The sequence below is a fragment of the Alosa pseudoharengus genome, unplaced genomic scaffold (assembly GCF_046254945.1).
Source record: "Alosa pseudoharengus isolate Yale_2024_CS ecotype anadromous, Long Island Sound unplaced genomic scaffold, YU_APseudo_1.1 YU_APseudo_1.1_scf_2, whole genome shotgun sequence".
Classification (NCBI taxonomy): domain Eukaryota; kingdom Metazoa; phylum Chordata; class Actinopteri; order Clupeiformes; family Clupeidae; genus Alosa; species Alosa pseudoharengus.
In genome coordinates this window covers 6,022,106-6,033,396 of record NW_027468663.1, presented here as the reverse complement: position 1 = coordinate 6,033,396, position 11,291 = coordinate 6,022,106, and positions in this window count along the sequence as shown.

Sequence of the window (11,291 nt, the reverse complement as noted above, 5' to 3'; positions counted from 1 at the left end):
TGGTGGGGCATTCTATCACTGTTCCCAGACAAATCAATATCTCAAGAGTAACAGTTTCTTTGAGTCACATTGGTAAATTTCTGGGTCACTGGTTTGTCTAGAATTTGCTTCAGTCTACAGTGTTTTCTATCACATATTTTCCTCTACTGGAACACAGACACTGCACTGCCTTTTCCAGACAGTGGCACAGTTCAGTTTAAACAACCTACACTAAGATTATGAAAGGCTTGGGTTACCTAACAGATATAGTGTGTATGTGCTATGTGGGTGGGCATTATTATCAGGAATAGGCAGTAGGCCTATTTCTGATACGTATTTAAAACACATATTTCAAATACAAAAATACAGAATTTTGTCATTTGTATTTTATTGGATTGAAGAAAATTTGACTTTGTACCAAAATACTTTATTGACGTGTATTTTTGTATTCTAAAAATACTGCAAAATACTTTCCATTGCATAAAAGCTAAAATGATGCATGCAGCCTCTGATTGGTGGTGACTTATGCCACTGTACAATTTTGATCCGACTTTAGCCCAGAATCAGACGGATCCAACAACGACGCACACGATAATCAATGTTTCATATCCGGTCCAATCCGATTGGATACACTGTAAAACCCAATGTTGCTTGTTTGTTTTCATAACTATTTTTTTCCTTTTCAATACAACACAGATTTGTGCAAAAAGTAATTTTAACTTAAAATACCGTAAAACTTCAAATAATCGCCGAGTCCAAGAGACGCCTGTCTCTTTTAAACGCTTGGCGTGGCTACAGGTTTGGGTTAAAGGCCGGTCTCCAGTAGAAGCCTGATCTGTTTTTTAGTTTCGGGTTGTATTTAATGTTCTAAAACCCGTCAGATCGTCTGTTTAAAGATTCGCAATGACACGAAACCGTTACAGAAAGGAGGTTACAGCAGTGTGAATTAGATGTTGCACGTCGTTACAAGCCGTCGCAAAGCATTCACATGTCTGGTCACAGTTGCAAGGTTTTAGAATGTTGCATCAAGTTGCTGCTCATCTCATTGCGAATCTTGCGTGTGATTTGGGCTTAAGTATGGCGCAGACTGCGCACGTTATGATTAGATGGCATTAAAAGACTGAGGTGGGGAAAAGCTAGAGTTCCAAATTGTATAACTTTTTTTCCAATATGCCTATATGTCCGACTTCGTCATCGTTCAATTCATCCCTTGTGTTCATTTGCGGATAGGCCGATGGTAAGCTTGTTTTTATGCTGGCAACAAAACCAGAACGGTTCGCGAACGTTATTCTTTATTCTAAATGCCATGGCGATAAAGAGAAAGAAGTCAGAAAAGGAATTTACCTTAGACTAGGCTATATCAGAGCCCGTCTACGGACATTCTCTGGCTATATAACCTACTGAAATAGATTAATGATGTAAAGTCAAGTGCGCTTCTATGGGACTGGTGTGTGCGCGCGCAGTTTTTATTGTTGCAATGGAATGTGGCTGCCCAGGGCATTATACAACTTCACTCTTAGACCTACTCATACACGGCGGTGAAATGGCGTATTTAGCTGTCTAAATTCGAATCATATGCTGGTGGAGAAATCGTCGGACATCCAGGATTATTTTGTTATTCAGCACCCCTGATCAAAAATATGTTCCCGTGCGCCTGGAAGTAGGCTATGATTTGAATGTAGACTGTTGTCAAATTTGGCAAATACAAAACGGGAGAAACAGTATGGTTCATGCTCTGTCATGCTGTTTCATTCCTGCCGAAAAGGAGGGAGAATGAAACATTAAGCACGTTCCACTTTTGCATAAATAATTCCTGAACGGTTTTGGTCAGGGCTGATAATGTAACTGTATTTGACAAAGGACCGATATAGGCTATTTGCTTGTGACAAAATATGAGCTTTCAGTGTGATACGATCTCTTTGTAGATTACGTTTAATTAAAACGTGTTTCATCTGTTCTGGCTATCCCAGCTACTTGGATCTTACTGTATCTAACTCAATGAACAACATCTCAACACTAAATGAATGATGATCCGTAATTGTCATCAGATAGCCTAGTCATATAGGTAGACATTCAGTGTGTTTGAAATAATTAATTCGATAATATTTTCCATCTTTGCAGAGGAACAGTTTTGTGTAAAGGGAATTAAAGGCCTGTCTCATATAGACGCCTGTCTCTAATACTAGCCGGTGCAGTTTGGCGATTTGGGAAAATAAAAGCCCGGGCTATTATTTGGAGTTTTACGGTAATCAATTGAAAACGTCTCAACTACATGGAAGTTCACTCAATGAAAAGCCATGTTATGTTAAAGGGGTGGTTCAGGATTTTGGACATAAGACCTCATTTCCAAGTAAGCAAGTGTGATATTTATCAGTGGAGACCGTTTTCAACACGTTTCATCCAGTCCTTGTAATTGCAGAGTTCGTAGGTGCTAGGCTAGCGCAAGTCAACGGTATGTGCTAGCCTGCCACTAAAGACAGTCTTACCCACTCCAAAGTACACCCGAGGCAAATTCCAGACAATCGATGTAAATCTCTGTGTTGATAGAATAGTGTAAGAAATACAACTACCCTCGCATCGCGTTGCAATAGTTATACTTTGGTCCCTGAAGTTGGTAGTAGTCATTTTGCATCTCAGCAGCGGACTGATATTACCAAGGCTACTACTAAGTATCCCCATTGGAGTGCGCTTTACTGTTTACTTTTCGGCGCAGTACTACTAACCGGAGCAAGTATAATTCCGTCGTGGTAAGAAACTAGTCCCTCAAAATGTAATGCGATCGTTGAAATGCAAGGATAGAATAACGTTAGAAATAACAGTATCAATACAGACATTTACATCGATAGTCTGGCGTTATAATTTATTTGCCTCGGGTGTACTGTGGAGTGGGTAAGACTGTTTTTAGTGGCAGGCTAGCACATACCGTTGACTTGCGCTAGCCTAGCACCTGCGAACTCTGCAATTAGAAGGACTGGATGAAACGTGTTGAAAACGGTCTCCACTGATAAATATCACACTTGCTTACTTGGAAATGAGGTCTTATGTCCAAAATCCTGAACCACCCCTTTAATAATAAATGTCAAGTTGAGTTGACTACTGCCAATTTGTGCAGCATCACGTGTAGCACGTTTTGCGTCTTGCGTCATGAAGTAGTGGCTTACTGGCGCGCTTTCTTTCGGTTGGTGCAGAGTGAAATGGATGGAAATTCGTGGAACAACCTATTTTTTACAGTCTATGGGAACAACACCACCAAAGACTGATACCCATCATCGTATTTTTACAAGGTGAGTGTAAATGTTAACTTGCAAGTAATATTTTATATGTTTTACGTTTTTTACTTGATGAAATTGTCGTCCGTGTTGCCCCGTTTATTGAAAACGTAACAGCAAAACTTGCTGGCTGAAATTCACAGTATAGCTGCTAGCTAACAGCGTAGCAGACCGAGTTAGCTGCCCTAGACATTATTCGTTGAACGATTTCGAAAGGAGAAATCATTAAGCCCAGGGCAGGAGACTGTTTATTTAGCTTGCTTGCGGTTAAATTTCTTTAGAACACGACTAGCTAGCCCTGAAACATGACGCTCGGTGTACTTCAGAGTGGGATAGTGGGGCTCCTATTCGCCATGTGACATGCGTTTCAGCCACTTCACACGCTCAACCCTCAACCGATAGGGTCGCCTGCAGTGTTGGCAAAGTTCACACTTCAGTTCAGTTCGTTCAAAAGAAAATTAACGAATTCACGTTCATATTTCACCAATTCAGTTTTGAACTATCAAAATTCATGTTCAGTTAATTAACAGTTTTGTTTAGAAGCCGAGGAACTCTGCGACTCAGTTCAAGTTCTTTAGTTAAAAATATGTTAAGTTCAGTTCAAAGTTAATAGAAAAATAAATTAGTTCATGCTCAACATATCGCCTCCTAGTAGAAAGCATGGGGGTAATACAGTGCTATTTTGTTGTTTGCTTGAGGAAAACAGCTGTGTTAAGCAACAATTGCTAATATCTGCTGTCATGAAGACTTTAAAATGATAAATATCAGTGTTATTGAATCCCTCGGCTTGTTATTTGCTTCTTTTATGCCTACTAGATTGAAGCCGAGTTTGCTCGCCTCACCACTGTTGACCTGAAAGGCTGTCTCTTTGCTGGCCTTGACAAGTATCTGCAGAGGTTTATTGATCTCTACAGAGCCAAGTGTGGTGGAGCTGAAGAAGCTGTTGACAACACTGGATAGTGATGTAAGTAGGCTTGTGTGATATTTTAAACAATATGTTTTTCTGTTTAAACAAAAGTTATTATAGTAAATATTACTACATGGTGTTGGTTCAGTAACAGGGTTCTCCCAGTTCCTGTCTTTTTTCCTGTCCTCTCTTTAATAAACAGCAAACGTATTGTAGCGTTTCACCAAGAGCCAGATTTTCATGAACTGGTTTATTGTCACCAAAGCACACAATGCAGCATATAACACACAGCGGCCCATGTCAGGCCCAGAACCGAAAAGAGGCCGAACTTCCTCGAACCGTAGCCTATATTCCCCGGGGGTCCCGCCCCCCTCTCGCCAGGCTGCCAACCATGAGCGTGCCCGGGGTTATGCATAGCACGGGCACTCCCTGATTGACAGCCGGTCGCTACAGTATTTTCACACAGGTCAATGGTGTCATCCAACCAGAAAAAAAAAACGCTTTATCAGTTTCACATTTATAGTTTTCCAATTTTGTCTGCACCTTTCTTTGTTTCATGACTTACAATTGCACTTGTTTATCCTGTATCTGTGTCTCTCTCTGGTTGGATGAAATTGGTATATTAGGAACATAGAGCTACAGTATTTAACACTTTCACACACACACACACACTTTATTTACTGTTAAATACTCTCTTCTGATGCTATCTGATTGAAGCTGTTCCATTGATTGTGTATTGTCAATTGTTTTTAGTGTTCCAACCAATGGAAAAGGACCATCGTGCTGATGGGGCTCCCCCACTACCTCAAAGATGTTGCGTCCAACTTTTACAAGAAAGTTAAGGTATATTTTATATTTTGTCAATGCAGATCATCCCCCCCCCCCCCATTCTTATGGATTTACCCTTACATGTACATATCCTGTATTTTAGGACCTAAACAGCGGGTTGGGACCAATCAGGAGTAAATAGCCCTATAGCGCTAACCGCTCCAACATGTGTGTATGTCCATACCAGCATGGCCTCAATGTCATTGTCCAGGCTTCACATAACTTCTGTGGCACATAAATTAACTCAGTAACTGGCTTCAGGTCGTCGAGCCAAGTGGCCTAACATTTTGGGTGGGCCAGAATTCAGGGGTCTATAGCCCCAAGTGGCACCAGTTAGCACCCGCACCTAAAGGTGCGAAAGGAATTAGCCTTGGCACGGCCTGGCTAGCTTGGCTTTGGCCCTACGATCTGAAGGGGGCTAATGAAAGCACTGCTCATTTCACACTGGGTGTTATTTGTTTTTTGTTTTTTTAATAATTGCCTTTAAAAATAGGTTTTTAAGTACTCAATAGCTCACATTGTGCTTTTTAAAAAATATATATATATATTTTTTTTTTATCAATATTGTGAAGTGTTGTGATCTTGCAGGTCAGCTATTTTTACTAGTTTGGGTTCCGGGGAGAATGTTTAGGAACCACTGGTGTCTCATGCTTAATGCCGTTTTGGCCACAACAACAGAATCAATGAAGGTTTATTTTATCACATGTTTGTCCATTTTTTTTAGGCCACAGTTGCTGAGGAGGACATGACGAGAGGAATGACTGTGGGCATCCTCGTGGTGGCAGACGGGAATGATACTGTTGGTTTCGCTGTGGTCATTGAGGAAGAAATCATCCTTCCGTCGCTCAGTGATTTTCCAACGGCTGTGGCACTTCTGATGGGTCTGCTCTACGCACTGAACATTGACTACCCCAAAGACACAAGGTACACATTTGAAGTCATTCAGAAGGTGCTCATGGACATTGGTGGAGGCCATTGCACTGCGTTGGTTCATCGCTTGAGAAACAGACTCTTGAGGAAAACCATGTAAGCTTAAAGCAGAGTTTAAGCTTTGCCCAAATGTGAACAAGATGTGAACTTGATTGAGAAATGGACTCTTGTTATTTTTGTTAGACGTCTTATAGATTGTGTACTGTTTGGGGGACACAGTAACACACACGGTATGGATTTATTTGGGGGACACAGTAACACACACGGTGTGTTTATTTTGGGGACACGGTAACACACTCGTGTGTATTCATTTTGAAGGACAGTAAAACACATAGTATGGATTTATTTGGGGGAAGGTAACACAAACTGGGGTTTTATCCACAGTGTGTATGTGATCAATCTTGTTATTTGTGATGCACTTTTTTATTCTTTGGTTAATTGCTCTATTATTTGTAACTGGCTGCATATTGTTTAATGCCAAAACATTTGTTTAAGATGTCATCAAAATTGAAAATGTTGCCTTAAATTTCTATAACTTACAATGCAAGATACATTTTAGTATTGGTGATTGCCTAAATAGGATGCATTAAATAATGGATAACACCTAGTGAGATGGTACAAATGTTCCATTTTTATGACATCATGTTGGTACTGTTTTAAAGGAGTAGCTCACTAAAAAAATGACTTCTTTTCTATCACTTACACACCTCATGAAGCCTTCAAATCATTTATTTTTTTATTTTTGTTGCATTCCTAATTGAGACAAAAATGTGAGTCTTCACTCTTGAATCAAATTATTGGCTCAATAATGCAAAATTAAACAATCTTCATGAATTCAAGCCTTCATGGGGTGTGTAACTGATAGAAAATAAGTATTTGTTCCAAAAAGTAATTGTATTTACTCATCTGCTTTTATTAAAGAGGCTTGAGTTGGATCTCAGTGTTTTTGGTTAATGAAGCTATATCTTCAATAAAACAAGAAACATATTGGGCAGTATTAATTGTTAAATTGTATTAGATGTGTGGGGTGAGAACTACATTACAGGGCTTAAGTAGCTTAAGAATAAGTTATATCAACTAAAACTACCAAGTGATGAAGTTATCAACTAAAGGTATGAAGTTATATCAACTAAAGATATGAAGTGGTGAAGTTAAATCAACTCAAGGTTTCAAGTTATATCAACTAAGGATATTAAGTGGTGAAGTTATGTCAACTAAAGTAATCAAGTTATATTAACTAAAGATATCAAGTGCTGAAGTTAAATTAACTAAAGATATCAAGTTATATCAACTAAAGCTATCTAGTCATACAAACTAGAGTTGAGTTGAGTCAAATAGCAAGTTTTATTTGAGTTAACTCCATTGTCTTTGTTGTCGTAACATAAAATTCTTTCGCAGCATGTTACATAAATATTTAAGTTCAAACAGCAAGTTGGGTTTTACAGTGTAGCTGTCAGAACTGTTTTACAGTGTGAGCAGTCAAACGGCCTACACTGTGACCACATCAATCGTGATCCCAGTGAAATAAATTACCATGTTGTGTGCGCTACAGAAAAAAGTGCACCGTTTCTGCCTGGCTTAAGTGGAACTTGCTGTCTTTGGAACAGTATATCCTAATCAAGCACCCTATTGTGAGATTTAACACAATCACCCCATTCTCTGTTCCAGTAGAGCATTTACTTTCCATTGCTGGATTGATCAACAGGCCTCATCAACATCAAAAATGTGGTTGTGCTCCAAGCGAAAGCTAAAGAAAAAAGCTAAAAGCTGAAGCCTCAAGCTAAAGAGACACACACACTCACACTCGTGCACACACAAACACATACACACCCACACACACACATCTTATGCACATTAGATTTCATCATTACACATTTAATTGTGTTTTTTACACATTTAGATTTGGTCTTATTAGTGAAAGGTGGTGCGAGCCACCCAGGCTGTGCTCCTGTTTCTCAGGCCCTTATGTTGCTATATTTTATACTGCATATCTATCAATCCTTGACAAAGGGAAGAAACATTTCCCATGTTATTTCATTATCTCAAGCATCTGTGGCATCTATATTCGTGGAACACAACCTCGGTTCCTATTCCCTGATGGCTCGTTCACGGTTGCTGGACATGCTTGTTGGCCACTGGTCAGGATGAGCAGTTGAATGGCACAGTGGCGACAGACATATCGTATCATCGTGACCTTGTCTCCCCATTTGGGTGGAGTGCTGTTGTTGGAATGCAAGGCTTCTCTCTAAATATTAGGTGCTTGGAGCGAGGATTTTCTATCTACGGAATCCCATCCTCTGCCTATTTCTTAGTGGCTGTTTGAAGTAAGGCTGATTGCAATTAACTTGGTGATTAAACGACCTTTAGAAATCTGCAGTTGACTGCTGCCATGCTATTAACATTCAGTGAGTACATCCAAAAGCGGACGAACAACTGGAGCAGTTTTACCCAAAGGGCTGCCCAAAGCAAGGGACCCCAAGGGTCAAGCCAATATGTCAGATCTGTGAGTGCACTACTTTGTCATGGTCTGCATGCAGATGGACTGCTCATAATGGGCCTAATCTCAAGAGTGGTCAACTCACACAGCAATGTGCTACTTTCGGCGCATTATCCACTGGCACCACTGCCTTGTTCATACAGCCATTCAACTGGATCAGACAATCAACCTGGCTTGTGCATGTAAATGGACTCTTCACATTTTACAGGCCGACCTTTGAGTGCAGCTATGCATCATAAGTGAAGGTGTATATAAGATATTTAATATAAAGTTAATAGGTTATTTAGTGAATGAATACTTAGAATTTTTCCAGCTAGCTGAGCCAAGTAGAAAACAATCAGGTAAATTACTCCATTAGTGCATTGTAATCTATATATTTTCAAGGGATCTTACATTATGTGATGTCATTGGAATGCTCTGTCATTTCACTTGAGTATATTGAGTACCATGAGTGCTAACCTCTGGATTATCAGAGGAAAAGCCTAAATATATTTCCAACATTTCCAAGAATCTTGCTCAAACTATTAACTACACTGAACAGTCTGGGGCACTATAATCTCCATGCATCATTTGGTGATGTTTCAGTGGTCCTCTGTCTACTAAGGGTCTTCAAATCTGAGCAATGAATCGCTACATCTTTTTCTGACCATGCCACAGACATGCTACACTGATATGTTAGCAGTCAAAAAGATTCAGATATATGAGAAAACATAAACAGTCCTTATTGTTTCCCTGAAAATAATAATATAGATGCTTGTAAGCAGATATGTTGAGCTGTAACTCATGCGATGGTGAGGACACAGGGGATGTTTGCATCAGTGGCTGTGTCAAATAGTCAATGATTCAAACTTCCAGGCTTCGATTCTATCTCTTACCCACTGAGTGCTCTCTCTGAGACCTGCATACACACACTTGTATTGTATGATGAGTCAGGTTTCACACACACACACACACACACACACACCAACACACAAACATGGTCTGAAAACTGCTACTGGCAGGGCCAGTAGTCTACGACACACTGTCATAACAACAGAATCTTGCCTGACACAGTAAATAGCTGACACTTTGGTCTGACATGTTGCTGATTTTGGATTAATAACACTAAAGAAATCCAATGAGATCAACAAGTGTGTCCTGAAACAATATTGACAAAACAACAGACCTAGACTGCAAGTGACAAGATGTACTTGCTAAATTAAAATGATACCCTGCAGCACATGACACCTGCATCGAAGCACTAAAAGAACAAACAGAATGATTTCCTGTCAGAGATGGTCACAGAATACATATGTATGTTGTCATGTGTATTCTTCTGCATTCCTTAAAAAAGCATTATGGATATTTGGTCTGAAGCTAGAAACCTTAAAGCCTGCAAAAGCTTTGCCCTGCTGACACTGATAAAAGCTTGCAAAGTGGCTTGCTAAATGGCTTCTTTTGTTGACATGTCATGCCGCTGTGAAGGCTTTTCTCTCAAGTGTTTCGCAGACAACAGACACTGTGCGCATCTTGGAGAGATTATGGGATCCACAGGTATATTCATCTTTCCTTCACCGAATTCCATCAAAATGCATTTGAAGGAAAAATACCCCATAATGGCAAAATGTTGCAGTGTTGCTTGTACAACTACAACAATACAAATCTCTTCTCATTAGTTTTAATCTGTGAAACTAATTTAATTGTTACTTTATACCTTGCTGTTGTGAGAAAATAGAATTTACTACATACTGCCATCTAGTGATATGCACATGTTGTTCCATTAAAACCTTAAGTGTCCAGACTGCTGTACAATGGTCAGATTTGGCTGGTATCTCAGCCCACTGATTGCATAACACCAAAAGTCATACATTCAGTATGTGAGTTCAAGGCTGGTTTGCGTTCAGTTCTATCCACATTTTTCTATCTACATTTTACACAATGAATGCTACTCTCATTTTCATACTAAAACCATTATACAAAAGTGGGAATAAATTGATAAGAGATTAACAAGGCACTGACCGTTAAGCCATATGGGCTCCTTTAACTGGGATTCATTGGCCTTAGATCAGAGCGGGTATCAGTGAATTCAAGAGGGATTGCACAAAATTTCCAGAGTTCAAGTTTGGTTAGTGAGCACAGGACACAGCTTTATGACACACATGTTTGAAATAAAATATTTTACTGCCCATCATAAACAAGCTGAGCCTCACGTTTGCAGATAACCGGCCGTGTTTGTGCTTTTTCCATTGCATGCAAATGAGAGGGTTTTCAGCCGAGGGATGAATGAGCTCATTGAGACCCCTCGGCACTTCAGGTCGACACATTTTCACAACTCCGTCAAACTCACATGGCAAACTTTAACCTCTGCCTTCACAGCAGGACCTGTTTACTTAAGTCCCTGGATACAGTCAATGGTCTGGAGGAAGCATTGGTCCAGAACGAGGGAATACCTCTGAGGAGAAGGATGGAGAAAGGACTCATTCAAACCTGGAATGACAAATAGGTGAGGCTGTTTACGTACCCTATGTTTACACAAGTTTCTGTTTGGCCTGCTTGGTTATTGCAAGGCATTTTTGGAATAAATCCTCACCTTTCTGAGCAGCAAGGCAGCAGAAGACAATACTAATCTGTATGGTTAAACTTAATTTATATGGATCTGACAAAGTCCCTAATTACTCTGTCAATCAGAAGGTCAGTGAGAGACATCAATATTTGTGTTCTCGAATCCTCCATGCGAGCCAATTTACAAGCAACACGTGTAAAACAGTTCATGATATCCCTTACTCCGGGAATACATGCACACTCATGCATAAGGAATGAAGACTGCTTAAGCCCAGTGGACAGTGAAAGGGCAGGATTAAAATATATATTAATTCACTTAAATACACATACTTCTTTAGGC